General features: G+C 39.5%; 1 protein-coding gene across 4 annotated transcripts in view; it reads right to left on the bottom strand.

Annotated features, from left to right (window-relative positions):
* Positions 1–11,582, bottom strand: part of LOC120860420 (filamin-A-interacting protein 1-like) — a 211,128-nt gene extending 199,546 nt beyond the window's left edge. For 3 of the 4 annotated variants that reach the window (XM_040236222.1, XM_040236220.1, XM_040236219.1), the window contains exon 1: positions 11,076–11,582. The gene's annotated coding sequence lies outside the window, so the exon portion shown is untranslated. The remainder of the gene's footprint in view (positions 1–11,075) is intronic. The other variant, XM_040236221.1, reaches the window with a different exon arrangement.
* Between the last annotated feature and the right edge of the window lie 5,873 nt (positions 11,583–17,455).

Below are 17,455 nucleotides of genomic sequence, written 5' to 3' on the forward strand. Positions count from 1 at the left end.
ACCTGCTGCTATAGAAGTGAAGTGATTAATCCCTTCCTGTTGTTGATGTCATGAGAAGTTAGGGGGTGGTATGAAAGTCCAGACTGGGGGAATCCCAGGGAAAACAGTGAACACAGCCAAACTCAGCATTAGGGGGAAAGTCAGGGTCTGAGCAAGAGAGTAAAGTCTGCGGTTAGGATTTCCACGTAAAGGTAAAAACTATGTGTCCGAAGTTAAGACAGAAAATATTATATTGGTCTGCAAAAGAAAGACAAAATAAAAGAAACAGTCACTGGGAAACACGGAATACATTGGAACAGCCCCTAAGAGAATGGGTTGCCTCCAACTGGCCCACTTATTGGGAAAATAAAGAATGCAAGGACACAATCTCTAGTCAAGCAGCAAACCAATTAGTGGGACTCAGAGCACCAAGGTCAGCTGCCACAAGACCCCTGATGCTGAAACAGGGAAGCAGCTGCCGTTCAACACCTTACATTCTCAGAGTTGGCTCCAGAACAGCAAAGTGATTAAAAGATTAAGAGCACAAGCTGAGGAGTCCAGTTGCCTGGACTCTAATCACAAATCCACCACCTGCTTGTTGGAGGGCCTTTGGCGGTTCCCTCAGCATCCTCATGTGTAGAATGTATCTGTAGATATCTGCCTCATATCTGCCTTGTTAGTGCCTAATGTATAGAACACAGTCATTAAATATCAGCTACTTTGTTGTTTATTATGATCATGTGATAGAAAAGTTAATAGACTATGACTCTGTATCTTCCACCAAGTGACCTCTCTTTCCCCTTCCTAATACCTTCTTCTTTAAAATGAAAAGACTGTGCTAGATAACTGGTTCTCAACCCTGGATATACAGTAAAATCACATAAAAGCTTCTAAAATAGGTCTGTACTTGGGCATCCACTCAGGTTAGCTTGAATCAGAACCTCTGGGGCTCTGCATGCACATCTGCACTTTCAAAGCATCCCAAGCAATTCTGCTGGACAAAGAGCATTCAGGACCGCAGACTCAATGGCCTGATGACCCCGAGGGAGCTCAGAGTCTAGCGGTTTCCACTCTCTTTGGTGTGGGTGACGCCAGGACCAAAGCTGTTTAATCATCAACAATCTGAGACTCACAGCCCCCATTCCTGCTCAAAATCGGACCAGGTATGACAGTGCCGAGAGCTAGAAGCCTCACAGAAGGTCTTAATTATCGCACAGTTTGGGAGCCAGGAGGAATTTAGAATAATTGAATGAGAGAAAAAAAAAGTACTTCCAGAAGCCAACCAGTGAAGCCCTTTTTCTCCAAAGGATATAAGCACTAACTCTTTCCCTCCATTGACACTGTTACACCTTTTTACATAAAGACAGGGAGGACAAAAGAGAAATTCTTGGTTTGTTGTAAGAAAGTCAGAAGAGATCACGTGAATGAAAAAGAACACCTTGATGAAATATACCACTGCCTCTACTTTGGATTAACTAGATTCCTGCCACAGAGCAGAGAGTGTCTTTGCTCCAGGTGTTTAGCCTGTCAAGTCAGTAGTGCACAAGTCCTGGGTGCTCACCGGTACTGAAAAAGTAGGAGCTGGGGTGTGTTAGTATAGTTGTGACAAGATGCTGTTTGTAATTCATAGACTAGAACTTCTCATGACGCTAGGGACGCATTCTGTTATATGTTTACTTCACATGAAACATTCACCTTCCTGGGATATTCAATCCTACCACCTGGCGTGCTACGATTCATGGGGTCACAAAGAGTCGGACACGACTGAGCGACTGAACTGAACTGAACTGAGGATATTTGATACGCTGAAAAAGTGGAGTATTTATGGCTACTAGCATAAGAAAATGCGAAGTATTATCCTCTCCATCAAAACCTCTCCATCAAATACTTCAGACAATGCAAAAGTTAAGCGCCATACGAGCAAACACAAACTCAGAATTTCCAATTCTATCCAGATAGTCAGACTTTTAGCATCATTTCTACCTCTTGGTTTTATTTTTGGGGGTATAGTTGATTTACAGTGTTGTACTACTTTCAGGTAACTTGGTTTTAATAAAGATAAAGGAATTAAACAGAATAACCAATAAAACATCTCATACCATTGTTCCACTGTAACAAACCACTGACTGCAAGATATCGGTAATTTTCCTTAAACGATAGCAAGCTGTCTGTTTTTCAGAAGGAACAACATGCTGCCAGACTGACAACTCGTTACCTAAGCCAAGTCACTGGGAGCCAATAAGAGCTCTTACGGGCTTCCCAGGTGGCGCTAGTGGTGAAGAACACACCTGCCAACGCAGGAGACACAAGAGATGCCAGTTTGATCCCAGCAACAGGAAGATGCCCTGGAGGAGGGCATGGCAACCCACCCTAGTAGTCTTGCCTAGAGAATTCCACAGACAGAGGAGCCTGGCAGGCCACAGTCCTTAGGGTCATCAAGAGCTGGTCATGACTGAAGTGACTTAGCACGCACAAGAGATCTTATACAGAATGAGACTTTCTGTCCCCTTCCTCACTGTTTCCTCCAACCAACTCACACACACCACCAAAGGCTTCTTCCAGAACTACTGCTACCAGCAGCTGGAATAAGTATGTTGCAGGACTCTCTCTTGCACCACTTAACAAATGGAATGCCCATGACCAAGACAGATATCTGCAGAGCATTTCATGACAATAGAAGGTGGAGTTCTAACTTGTCAACAGGAGCAACAACATACTGAAACCTCCAACAGCATCAAAGGATTTGGCTACGATAGCACACATGAGAGATCATAAATTCAGACACTCCAAGGCCTCCTTTTTCAGAGAATTGTCTTAGCAGTGTGGAAGCTGAACACTGCATTGTGCCATCGCCACTGGAATAAGAGTTTCTGTGTTCCAAAGGCCCCAGGCCTATCTCCTCCTGGGCTGCCCAATTCCACTGGCCACGGCAGCTTCTGGCTCCACTTCAGGACTCACGAGAAGAGCCCCAAATGGACCTTCAACCTTGAGTTGCTTTGTTCTTTGTCCTTCATGACTTCAGACTGCAGGGCAGCTGACCCCTGCAGGGTCACGTCTCAGCAAAATCTCGTGAAACAGGACGGAAGAGGGCAGGGCACAACTTTTGAAAGAATGGCATAGCCCAAGAACACAACATAAACCAATTAGAATCAAACAAGTCCAAGATGGCAGACAAGTCAATGTCGACCAGATCTTGATCCTCAATAAGCAAAGCTAAATGACATACCCAGAGGTGCCATGACAGTTCCAAGGAAGCATCAAAGGACCAAAAAAGTGGGCAGTAGCCCAATTCCTGGACATCTCCACCCCTTCCCCCAAATAATTGGAATAATCCTCTCACTCTTTAGCCTATGAAATTACCCAGCCCATAAAAACTAACCATGTCACATTGCATGGCCTTATACTTGCCCTCTGCAATGGCCCACATTCTGCCTGTGGAGTGTGTTTCGCTCTGAATAAATCTACTTCTTACCTATCACTTTGTCTCTCACTGAATTCTTTCTGTGATAAGACATCAAGAACCTGAGCTTCATTACTCTGCCTTTTGGGCTAGGTTCAAGTCCCGGTCTTAGGTAAAGGGCTTCAGCCTCACAGTCACTGAAGTTCAGGTCCTCCTTGAACAAATTCCTCCTTTACAAGAAAGTGGTGAAAATATGGACTAAATAAAGGCAAATTGCTCAGGTTTGAATCTCAAATCTACCACCAAGTTACTTCTCATCTATAACCCTCATTTTTCTAATCCACAAAACAAGAGATAAAAATAGTGCCTCATCAGGTTGTTAGGAGGAGTAAATAAAATCATCCAAAATGCCTTGCACAGAATGATCTCCAGTGTCGGCTATTATTATCATCACTTACTTATACTAAATAATTATGCACAGCTCTATAAGAAAACATTATGTAGATAATCTATATTAGAAAGCACCTATTATTATCATTATATTGTCTTTTATATCACTATAAAACAATTGGGATTCGGATGTCCCAGTCATTAGTTGGAACACCTGGCATTCTGAGCAACCATCTATGGAATGAACAGAATATGGAAGGTGGGGATTTGTCACCAAAGTTGAGGGCCCCCCGAGGAGTGAATTCTACCAAAGCAGCTGGCTTCCTTGAGGGCCAAACAGCAGCCTGGGACCAGAGCAACTGGCCTGGCGGTGTCCAAACCAGAAGATGAGCTCTGTCAAGACAGCATGTGAAAGTCAAGCTTGTGTGTAAAGGCCACGCCCTCATCCAAATTCCAGACTGCCCTTGAAGCATGTGTCACTCACTAAACAGTTAATGAAACACAAAGAGCCCTGAATAACTCCAGTGTAACATTTCAAGACTTATAGAATAATTAGGAAAAATCTGAGCTGGCAAAAGTCTTCCTGGCTTGCACTGGCAGGCAGACCATCTTTGTTTTCCATTAGTGTGTGTTGTCGTCACAGTAACTGCAAGGCTCCAAATACAGGCCCGGGGTGTCATTTCCTCATGTACTTAGGCTGCCACACTGAAATAGCATTATGAACTCAGCAATGCCTCTTCCTTTCCTATTGTGCTGTGGTGCCTCAGTCAAAGAAGCAGGCCCTAAAATGAGTTACTGAAGACATAAGTATATTAAAGAGATATAAAGAAAAATAAAGTTCATTTATCCCTATTACTGTATTGCCTATGACTCATGTATATGTCGGGGGGGGACCTTATTTTTGCAAAGATCTTTTAGATAAACAAGGCAAGTTGGCAGTAACTTGATTGTCTCGGTGATGTCACTAGTCTACTGTTTTCAATCAAATTGTCTTTTGGCTTTAAATCTGTAGCAAATCATTTTTCAAAGAATGCATTTGGCCAACTCTAATATGTCCATTTCATGGCTTTCTTTCACCTTTTCCTTACAAAGATAAGCAACAGATAATTCACTACTTCAAAGTAACTTGGAAAGACTGAAAGATTGCAATTACAATTATTGAAAAAGCAAAAATAGACTATTTTAAGGGTAGACATAGAAGGTCTTTGGCCAGTGAAGCAAAAACCGTCCTCATCTATGTTTTGGTGAAAGCGGTGGATGACAGCATTTAAGCAAAAACAGAAAAGTCCCTGAACCTTGAGGGCTCAATGAAAGTCAGACCACTTGAGATAAATTCTGCATTAGCTTTAAAAATTCTTGTTAAAGTCTGTCTTTCACAGACCTCGGGAACACATAAATCACACAATATTATGCACGTTGACACTATTTCCCAAAAAGGAAACATAACACCAACCTTCTCTTGACTTTTCAGTGCTGCTGTGGCTTAAACAAAGCTCTCGGGGACTAGAGTGCTGGTTAATATCGTGTTTCTTCATCTCTTTGCTGGGAGTTTCTCAAGTTCTGCAATCAGCTGGTCAAAAGCCAACTAGAGCGGCCCAATTCATGTTGGACTTTCCTAATTCTAAGTTCTTACACAACTCACTGCCTAGCCTTTGAAATTACACTGCCTTAGCTGCCACCATGAGGAAAGCTGTATTCTGCCTTGTCTCATCTCTGAATAGCTAGAAAGTAGGACTGACCATTTAAGGAAAAAGAAGAACATGATCCAGTGTATTTTCCTGAGGTTCCCATATTTTTGCTCTAGAATCTTTATAATGTATTCTATAAAGCCAAGAAATTTCTTTTATTATTTTCTTCCTTTTCTTTTCTTCCTTTCCTTGTTTTTTCTTTCTAAAACAAGGTCTTCATTAGAGAATGATCATTCTGAAATTCAGTTCACGTTATCTTTTAGAAACTCATCCTTTTGATCACAAAAAATAAAGCAAAATGGATAGGTCTAAACTGTAAGTACCCTGCATAAGGTTTGTTGGCACTAAAGTTCCTAAGAAACTTCTCCACTTATAAGAGTGCTTCATATATTTTTGGTTAAGTTAAATACACAGAATAATAAGCCGCCCATAACTTACTTGTACATCTTTGTGCTGGAACACTTTTTTTTGCCTTGGAATATACTTTCTTGCCATGTTTAAGAAGAATGACTAGGATTAAGGGCAATGAATAGCAAGAATTCACTTGTATTTGGTGAGGTTGAAGATAGTGTAAAATGACCTTTTCAGTCTTTTCATTTTTATCTGTTACTAGGTTAGTAAAACAAAACATCTAAAGGAATAAATAGAGAGTGATAAATTTAATATATATCCCTCCTTGAAGGAGGAAGTCTCCCTTACATACATTACCAAGCATAGTTGGCTATAAAAGAGACACCCAAACTCTATGTATAAACACACTTTATCTCCAACTGCAAATATAGAAACCAGGGAACCATCTATGCTGTGCGTGATTTCTTGGCCTTCTTAGTAATAATTCTATAAGAAGTGCACTGCTGAGTGATGAGGGAGGGAATGAAATATAAATTCCATGCTAAACTATTGGCTGGAGCTCAAATTATGTCTTCTTAGAATACCCAGCTGCAAAATATGTTGCTAACAGGATTCCACATTTGAACAATATATTCTTCCACCTTACTATGATCTATGAATTTGATCTATGGATCTATGGTGTGCATCTAAGAACTTCATGTGCAACAAAGAATAAAATAAATGATAACTATATTTAAAGCATAGTAATAGAGAAAGAATAACTTAAATTTATTGAAAAGTATTGGGAAACTATAAGTTTTATTAACTCATTTAATTTTCCAAATGAAGATAGCACTATTATTCCCATTTTACAGATGAAAAAACTGAGACACAGGGGGTAATTTGCCCAGGGTCATGGCGAGCTGAAATCTGAATCCAGGCCATCTGACTTTTGCAATTAGCCTTTCCTGTCGCCTCCACGTCCATGACATAACCTTTCTGCTAGCTCTTCAACTCAGACACGGTATAAGGAAACAAAACATATATTTTTTTAAGGAAACAAAATGTATTTTATTAGCTTAGCTTTTATTCTATTGCCGTATATATTAAAATAATTAATTTATAAACAAATGTATGTTGCAGGTTTTTAAATGTTATTTTTCTAATAAGGTGTTGCCAATTTTAAACTTTTTGCTGAAATATTAATAGATCTCAACCTAAGATTACCATTCACTTCCCATGATGCTGCTTTTTAAAAACTTACATGTTAGGAGACAAATAAGTGAAAATGTTGATTAAACAAGCTCTATAAAATCCTGTTTCTTAGGGCACTTGTTTTGTGAAGAAATGCTCATCTTTCAAAAAAGATAATTAGCATTAGTTTAGAATGTATATTTTATCACAAAGTTTCACTTCTAAAGAATAACTAAGGGACTTCCCTGGGGTCCAGTGGCTCAGACTCTGCATTTCCAATGCAAGGGGCTGGAGTTCAACCCCTGGTCAGGGAACTAGATCTCACATGCCACAACTAAAGATCTCGCATGCCGCAACTAAGACTCAGTGCAGACAAATAAATAAATAATTTAAAAGAATAAGTAAAAATCATAACCACTGAGAAAGCATTGTTAAATGAATATATTAAATACTTCATAAATTTCATTGGGAAAATCCCATAGTGGTTCTTGCTAAACACCCATTTAAAAGAGTAATTTTAACTTCCTTGGTTATCTCAAGGAATATATAAAGAGAATATATATATATATATAAAATAATATATATATAAAGAGAATGCTTTTCTTTTGGTGAACACAAAAAAAAATTGGTTCAAAATCAGGATTCACACTTTATCTCACACAGTAAGGCTATAGGTCTCATAAGTGATTTAAAATAAAACTGAGAAATGTCTCTCTTTAAGATATCGAGGGAAATTTTTAAAAAGATAAGCACGATATTTAAACATTTTAATGTTCAAGGCCAGATTTTAATTCATGATGATCCACAAATGGAAGGAATTATAATTTAAATGAACAGTGCCAAAAGTAAATAGAATCTGGTACCAAAAGATGATAAAAGTCTACGAGTTACAGTATTTTGAAGTCTAGGTACATACACAGGAGATGCGTGTATATTTACATATATGTGTGTGTATGTGTGTATATACATATACAGTCTTCATATGTCCCCCTTCGTATTTCCTTCTTGAGGTGTACATTATCTCCACAATCAAGTATATGAGCATAGTTACAATCACTTGTAATTTTTCTATGCTCGTTAAACTATGAAGACCTTTCTTGAGAAATTTTTGAGATAAAAAGCTATTAACTGCATTTGTAGTTGTTTGTCTTAATTTTATACTAATCTATATGTTCTCTCGTGCTCGTCATTAGAAATCCAGAGCCAAAACTGTTCATAGAACATCCATTAAGATGCATGGCACGGAACAGCTTCAGAGCCAAAGGGTGTTTAGGATAATGCCTTGTACCTGGTCACTTTCATAAAACTGAATTTAAAGAGGTAAACCCCATTCTGTGCATGCACGCGTGCTCAGATACTTCAGTCCTGTCTGACTCTTTGCGACCCCATGAACTATAGCCTGCCGGACTCCTCTGTCCATGGGGATTCTCCAGGCAAGAATACCAGAGTGGGTTGCCATGTCCTCTTCCAGGGGATCTTCCCAACCCAGGGATTGAACCTGCATCTCCTGCATTGCAGGTGGATTCTTTACCCTCTGGGCCACCTGGGAAACCCAAACCCCACTCCAAAAAACCCTAATTCTAACAGAGCACCAAAAGATCCAAACTAAGAGGGAATCACTTCTAAAAGGTATGGCCCAGGAAATCACCGTGAAAGGGGAGGCCACTGTTGTGAGTTTTAAATAGTGGACAAAGTCTCTTCAGGAAAGGGGAGGAAAAGTGTTCCAGGCAGGAGGGCACAAAATGGGTGGAGGCGGGGCACTGAAACGTGCGTATGTAGGTGTTTGGAGAAGGGCCCCAAATCTGACCTATCTGAAGCTGAGGGACATTTGTTCTTGAGTAGTGGGAGCTGAGACTGGAAAAGTTAAGTACGTGCCCGATGATGGAAGGTTTTCAAAATACCCAGCCTAGGGGTTTGGCAGCAACTAGAAGTCGAAGAAGATAACTGAGGAGTAGAAGAGACAAGCATAGGAAAATTAACCCTGCAATCATGGGGTAGTGGGCGGGGGGCTTCCCACGAAGCTCAGTGGTTAAAAATCCACCTGCCAAGCAGGAGATGAGGTTGGATCCCTGGGTTGGGAAAATCCCCTGTAGAAGGAAATGACAATCCACTCCAGTATTCTTGCCTGGGAAATCTCATGTACAGGGGAGTTTAGTGGGCTACAGTCCATGGGGTGGAAAAGAGTCAAAGACACAACTTAGCGACTAAACAACAATAGCGTGTGCAAGGTGGTTTGCATGGTATTGAGGGGTGGAGGTGGAGCAGAACTGTCATGATACAAACCAGACCCAGGATGAAGGGAATAGATCTTACGGTGGTGGAGACACAGCAGTGAAATCTCTTACGGTGAAGGGGAAAGGGCTGACTCCAAAATAACAACGGAAATGTGAACTTGAGTGAACAGAGAACACAATCTATGCAGTTGATTGTTCATATACTGGAGGAAAGCACGTGCTCTAACCTGAGCTATTTTTGATTCTCAAGGGTAAACTTACAGTCACGAAGACAATGATTCTCAAAACTCAGTCCATCAGGAAACATGGCTTTCACTCAGAGGCAAATGCTGCACTCCGTTATCCTCACACTGTTCCACTAACTCCAAAAGAAATTACCCGCCTCCAAAATCTACTAATGGCAGATTTTGGCTGTACACATACATTTGTAAGCCAACAGTGTGACCCTTCCTAAGATAAAAACAAGAAAAATGTAAAGCGTTTAGTTCAGATTTTTCAAAACTCTTTAAAGACAAAGATGCTGCATCTCCACTAAGGTATTAGAAGTTTCATTCTCTGACACCAAGTTTCAACAGGGTGCATTTTGCAGTGTTACATTCATTATACACGATTAGCTGCGTTTACTTTGTAAACTAATGGCACAATCAGAGTCATGAAATATAATACATACTTAAATGATGTACTGTTTCATTTTTCTGAGCATATGATATATAACCTTTAATTAGTTTTTCTTAAAATGGGAACATTTACTGGAAGAGTTGATACATTCTGGTCAACAATGTGTTCAGAACTGGCCTTGGGTAAATTATTTCTCTAAAGTTGACAAAACAGACTCAAATGGTTTTTTAAATGTGCATTTGTATCCTCTTTGAAATTATCCTTGGTTTAGAATATTCATTCAAACAATCATGTTCACCTAGAGGAACAAACTTCTTATGCAAATCCAACCCAACTACAGACACAAGTTATCAACTAACCATGTCATCAATGTGCAGCCATAACTTTTGTCAGAGTCAGTGTGATATCGATCACTCTAAGCAGTTCTGATAAAACTGCAGGGCAACTCCCAGAAGCACAGACAATACAGCAAATGAAAAGAGGATGTCCTTCACACTATGGTGAACACATTCATACTCAAATATGTGCAACTTAAGAAAGAATTTTTCTAATACACTCAATTTGAGTTTTAAAAACCAGGATCTATCTTATCTGTATACAAGCAATTACTCAAAAACCACACACACAAAATAACATTCTCCTGCATAGTTTATATTCAACAACTGCAAAAGCAGTGATTTGAAACCAGGCATATCTTGTGCCTAGTCAGAAGTGCTTGGGATGACTGTAATGTAACGAGGTCAGAGCTAGCACAAGGTGTACCAGTGAAATCAGAGAAGCGGCTGGGCGAAAGTACAGCAACACAAACACACACGGGACTTCCCTCTCATTTACCACACGAGCTGCTCAGCGAGTTTCATTACATGAAAGTGCTTTTGCTTCTAGGGAAAATATCCCCTCCATTGGTTAGCCATCCTCACTGTGAAAGGACTGTGAAGTTGTCCTTTGTCAGATTTCTGCTACCTGCCAGAAAATGATAACTTGGCAGAAATACTTTGATGGCTATTAAAGCATCATAACGATCTTTGTGTTTAAAAAGCGATCGGGTAATTCTGAGGAAGAGGTGACTTTCTGATTCTTTAAAAAAACAATTCAGTGATTGTCCTCAGTTTCAAATGTGTTATCAGGTAGTGGAACAGTGAGACTCAAAGGAAACAGACAACACAGAGTCAGAGAGAGCTCTCTTCTTGTGGAAGCAGAAATGTCTTAAGAGAGTTAAGTAGCTGGGCATTTCGGTCTTACCTGACTGGCAGGCAGCTCGTCTAAACCAAAGGTACGTCCTTTACGGAGGTAGCTTATCCTTTGAAGAACCCAGTGGCTGGCCCCACAGCCCAAGAGAGACTGGAGTCCTGGAAAACCATCCAGCCCAAAAGAATACAGAGGAAAAAGCTTTTCCCACTTTCTTTCCTAGGACTAGCCAATAGCTGAAGTCATGCAGGAAACGGGGTAGAAGAGGAGGGAAAGCGGCTCCTTCTCCCTGAAATCCCGATCAGCAGCAATTGGAGGCTGTTGTATCTCTCCCACCCAGACTTTTGTTTAAAAGTTTTTTCAACTGTTGCTAGGTGTTGTTGGGTTTCTGAGATTAGGTTTCTCGTCTTCTGCCCCCTTCACAGCACTGTCAGAGCTATGACTTTGTCGAGGAGCTGAGCTCGCGTGTGCTATATTTAACCAGTGTTCTCAGCAAGTCAAGCCTGTCAACAGCTGAGAAGTTTGGAGCCGGCTCTGCTCAGTTCCTCGGCAGCCGGGTTATCAGTGGATACGGCTCTGCTCGCCCCGGAAAAGATTGCGGGGAAACGGCAGACCCTTTTAAGGACTGCTGCTGATGACACAGACGTAATTATTGCTGGAAGCCCTTAAACGCCGAGTGTGATTTGGAGCTCAGGTTTTTAAAATCAGAAAAGAAGCAGCGGCAGTTGCCTCGAGCAGAGCAATTTACCAAAGCAATATTCTCCTCAATTAGGCTTTCTGAGATCAACCTTCTTGGATAGAAAAGTCTTCAAAAAAAAAAAAAAAACTGTAAGGCGATTGTTGGGGAAATTCACAGTAAGAGATCAGTCCCAAGCAATTTTTTACATTGATGTGTTACATACACCCTTAAATTACATCCATAACTGTCATAGCAGACGTAATCAGCTTTTATACCTGACTGTTATTAAGGTAGTTTTATCATAAAGGAATGTCTGTAACATAACGTTTTTGAAAGGAAAATCTTAGTGTTCTTCTTGAGATCATTCATTCAAAGCAAGAAATGGAGAAGGCTCCAGGAAAACCAGGACTTGAGACACCCCTGGTTGTCCACAGCCTTGTCTGATCATTAACCCTCAAGTCTCCAAGAGTGGTCACTTCTACCCAGAACTCCAAAATGAAGAATGCCTTCAGATATTTTTATTTGCTTTATTCTATGTCAGAAAATAACATGAATCTGTCAAGATTAAGAATCATGAAAAACTGTGTGTTTAAGGCTATTCTCGGAAATGGCTAATTACCCATGTGGAATTAACAGTAAGAGGAACTAAGAGAAGGAAGGGACACACACACACACACACACACACACACACACACACCATTATTGGCTAACACACGAGAATATTGCCCTGACAAAAAAAAAATCTCATCAGTATCACTAAAACTGTTGACCCCTCCAAGACAATTTTATCAGTTTAAAGTTATCCTTTCTTTTGACATGGAAACTAAATTTGGACCAAGGAGGCATTTAATATTTTAAGTACTTCATACCTGCAGCAAGAGGCTTATATGCTGGAGAACCCTAATGTCTGTCTGGGAAAGGCTGCCACTTTTCACAAGGGGTGTGTGTATCCTTCTTTTTAAAGAAATGACACTCACCTTCAATGTTAGCTGATCCCATACCTCAACCTATTAGAAAATGTCTCAGCTGTTCCCATGCCATCCACCTCACTAACAGCATTCATCTTCTCTCCCTAATTTGTTTGGTACTATTCACATATAAAATTTATTACTTTTACTACATGTATTTAGTACATATAAACACATTATTTAGTACATATATTTAGTACTAATTCTTTTAGTACTACTTACTACATTATGTAGTACTATTTAACTACATATAAAATTTATTTAGTACTATTCACATAAAAAAAGCAGAGACATTAGTTTGCCAACAAAGGTCCCTATAGTCAAAGCTATGGTTTTTCCAGTAGTCATGTAATGTGAGAGTTGGACCATAAAGAAGATTAGACACTGAAGAATTGATGCTTTTGAACTGTGGTGTTGGAGAAGCCTCTTGAGAGTCCCTTGGACTGCAAGGAGATCAAACCAGTCAATCCTGAAGGAGATCAATCCTAACTATTCATTGGAGGGACTGGTGCTGAAGCTGAAGCTCTAATACTTTGGCCACTTGATGCAAAGAACCGACTCACTGGAAAAGACTCTGATGCTGGGAAAGATTGAAGGCAGGAGGAGAAGGGGATGACAAAGGATGAGATGGTTGGATGGCTTCACCAACTCAATGGAGAGGAGTTTGAGCAAGCTCTGGGAGATGGTGAAGGGCAGGGAAACCTGGCATGCTGCAATCCATGAGGTCAGAAAGAGTCAGACACAACTGAGCAACTGAACAACAACAATGTCTAAAATTATGTTTGCTCAGATTCTTAGTACTTCTGGGTCTGGGCCAACCTTGATTTTTTTAAAGATTTCTATTAAGATGAAAGCATTCTTATCAACTATACTACAATGGAAAAAAAAGATGAAAGCATTCTTGTAAGAAATTAACTTCCAGAACGCTAATGGATTTTTCAGAGATAATCTATCCACAGTCCTCTAGTAGGAAATGGAAGTGTGCAACAGGGCTATGAGACCCTTAGAACCACTAGGAGAACTTTGTGAAAAATTTCAAAGGGGTGGGCTGTGGAGAGATCATTGTTCGAAAAATGCCCGCGTCCTACACATACCCCACATGCAAAGCCCCCACTTCCCTAAAGAGGACTTGGCAAATGTAAATTTCATACCTCCTGGGAGTTCACTTGACCAGTTTCCCCAGTCCAAAGGGAAGCAGAGAAGCAAGTTAGCCAAAGTCAAGAAAAACAGGGGCAATAACCCACTTTGCCTTTATGGTCTAGATACTTCCATTATGAGAGAGATATTTATTTCTTCCTTAACTATCCAAACAATTACAGGTTTTAGTGGGGTCTTTTTCCTTTTCTTATGAAAACCTAGTCCCCACTGTTGTTGTCTTTAACCTTTGGACTAGCTGTCCATTGTCTGCTGTTAGTTTATTTTTAAAATGTGGTGAGATGCAACAATATCCAAACAATTACACGTTTTAGTGGGGTCTTTTTCCTTTTCTTATGAAAACCTAGTCCCCACTGTTGTTTTCTTTAACCTTTGGACTAGCTGTTCATTGTCCGCTGTTAGTTTATTTTTTAAATGTGGTGAGATGCAACAATATAGAGAGTATTTCATATAATTAGATACTGTTGCTACCTTCAAATCATATTCTTTAATTATGGTAGCATATGTGCTGGTCTGACACGACTGAAGCGACTTAGCAGCAGCAGCAGTGTGCTGGTCTGACTTGGAACTTCAATATCATCAGTCTCTCATTTTTCACACGGACAGACTCACACACACACACACACACACACTCTCTCTCTCTCTCTCTCTAAAGTGAATCTATTTTGATGCCTTCCCTCCCACCCCCTGGGAATGATTATTCAGACAAAAGCATTTCCTACATTATCTACAGAGGAAGTAGTGCCATTAGGAACTATTAGAGATTTCTGTTTTGTATACAGTCAACAAGGAACTGATTTTTCAACACATATTGTTAATGTATTACCATTCAGCTGCGTTTTTTTCCCAGTCTTAAGTGTGAGCATTCTGAGAAGCTCTGATAAACTTACAACTAAAGCTGAATTTCCCAACTTCAAGAATGAATCATGATGAAACTTCTTGATAAGAAGATAGATTAATGTTATCAGTGAGAAAAAAAGCAGATGAAACAAAGGAGTTGGCACATTACGCCTACAACCATTTCTTAAACCAAAATTTACCACATGGTTCATTTAAAAAGGCACAGTGATTTTTAAGTTAAAATTTTATGTTATTTAATATATGCAGTGAAGAGAAAAATAGACCTTGACTTGGAAACAATGTTCAGGGCAACTGGGGGTTGGGGAGTACAGCTCACAAGGGGAGTTTCCAAACATGGCCTGTACCACATATTGGCTGGTTTAAGACTGGAATATAAGCTCCCTGGAAGCACAGAATGTTTCCTGTTTGTTCCTTACTGAATACTCAAACACCTAGAGTCCTATGTTCAATAAATAAGGATGATTGAAAGAGCAAGCAAACATACAAAAGATTAAAGAAAAGATGGAGAAAACTTTAGAGGATATTATCTATAAACTTACAGAAAATGCATTCTGGGCTCTTTGGACAGAGTTGTGTCATTATGAGCTGCATGTTCAAAGTTGTAGAAAGAAAGACTTATAAATTAATTATTTCAAAATTTTTAAATTTCAAGGAAAAGTAATAGAATTCAAGATAATAATAAAAATACCCATGCAGAGTTCTAAGCCTACCTAGCATACACAAACCTATTTAAATCTACTAATAACCCAGTGAGGTGGGTATTATTATTACCCCTCATTCTACAGATAAGAAAACTGAGGCATAGAAATATTAAGTAACTTGTCCAAGGTCACAAGTTAGTAAGTAATGAAGCCAGGATTTGAACTAGGGAATCTGGTTCCAAAAAGTTGTGGCCTATTCTTATCAGTCACTGAGAGTCAAAACATATAGACTTCTTTATATTGTACCTGAATATATATGGTTCTGAGAAAAAAAAAAATACACATAAAACTTCACAGCTTTGAGGCAGATAGAAAAAAATGGCATAATTTCATGATCAGCATAGTAAAATAAAAGTTTATTGGAACTGAAGTCTTGTTGAATACCAGAAAAGAGAAAATTGGACTGAAAAGAAGATAATTGCTTTGAGGGGGAAAAGAAGTCTATTTTTAAGCAAAGGATATGAGCTGTTCAGTATTCTCTCTAAAACAAACAATGCGTGATGAATGAGTTCACTGCTCAGTGAAATTCTAAAACTACATTCTAAAAATATAATTCTGGTCTATGATTTGATAAGCTATTGAAAAATGTTTATGAGCTATGCATTCACAACCAAAACTTCTCAAAGACAAGAATAATGGGGATGGAGGGATTATTATGCATTAGCTGGTTCTTTGGTATCAAAATGATATTCTGATACATTTGCTATGGTCAGGTTTTACTATTTTCAAATAGTTGCATTTTCTGTTAATCTAGCTATGCTTCTATTTAGATTTTGTAACACTTTAAAAGATATAGTACTGATACATATATTGTAGTATCTACATTCATAATAGAATAACTACTTTGTCCTACTTACAAATAAAATAGTATCACACCTACATATATTCATAAAATTATTCAACTAAATTATTTTCCCAATAGCTTCAGAAAAAAAGAGAGGCAAGACTAAGTTCTAAAAGTTACAAGATAATATTTTTGCACTGGATGAAGCACAAGCTGGAATCAACATTGCTAGGAGAAATAGCAATAACCTCAAATATGCAGATGACACCACCCTTATGGCAGAAAGTGAAGAGGACCTAAAGAGCCTCTGGATGAAAGGAGAGTGAAGAAGCTGGCTTAAAATTCAATATTCAAAAAACGAAGATCATGGCATCTGGTCCCATCACTTCATGGCAAATAGATGGGGAAACAATTAAAACAATGACAGACTTTATTTTCTCGGGCTCGAAAATCACTGCAGATGGTTACTGCAGCTGTGAAATTAAAAGATGCTGGCTCCTTGGAAGAAAAGCTATGACCAACCTAGATAGCATATTAAAAAGCAGAGACATTACTTTGCTGACAAAGTTCTGTCTAGTCAAAGCTATGGTTTTTCCAGTAGTCATGTATGGATGTGAGAGTTGAACCATAAAGAAGGCTAAGTGCCAAAGAATTGATGCTTTGAACTCTGGTGTTGGAGAAGACTCTTGAGAATCCTTTGGAGTGCAAGGACATCAAACCAGTCCATCCTAAAGGAAATAAGTCCTGAATAGTTATTGGAAGGACTGATGCTGAAGCAGAAGCTCCAATACTTTGGCCACCTGATGCAAAGAAGTGACTCATTGGAAAAGCCCCTGATGCTAGGAAAAATCGAAGGCAGGAGGAGAAGGGGATGACAGAGGATGAGATGGTTGGATGGCATCACCGACTCGCGGACATGAGTTTGAGCAAGATTTGGTAGTTGGTGACGGACAGGGAAGCCTGGCATGCTGCAGTCCACGGGCTCACAAAGAGTCAGACACAACTCACAGACTGAACTGAACTGAGCAAAGTAAGCAGTTTACATGCATGTATTAGACACTAAAATCCCTACTTCCCTGTTTATGTGCTTGAAACTAGGTTAGTAGAACTTAACCCTGAGAATTACTACAGGACCATAGTCTGCATACAGTTCACAAGCATCTTATTTTTTGACAAGGTCAGATAGCATTTGCCTGAGTGTATTTCCTTCTTCTTTTCCTATTCTAGAGTCATCCCCCACTGTTGCTCAATACTCTAAATCTCAGTTGTAATGAATACATTTTAAC

Source organism: Oryx dammah, unplaced genomic scaffold (genome assembly GCF_014754425.2).
Source record: "Oryx dammah isolate SB20612 unplaced genomic scaffold, SCBI_Odam_1.1 HiC_scaffold_11072, whole genome shotgun sequence".
Lineage (NCBI taxonomy): Eukaryota > Metazoa > Chordata > Mammalia > Artiodactyla > Bovidae > Oryx > Oryx dammah.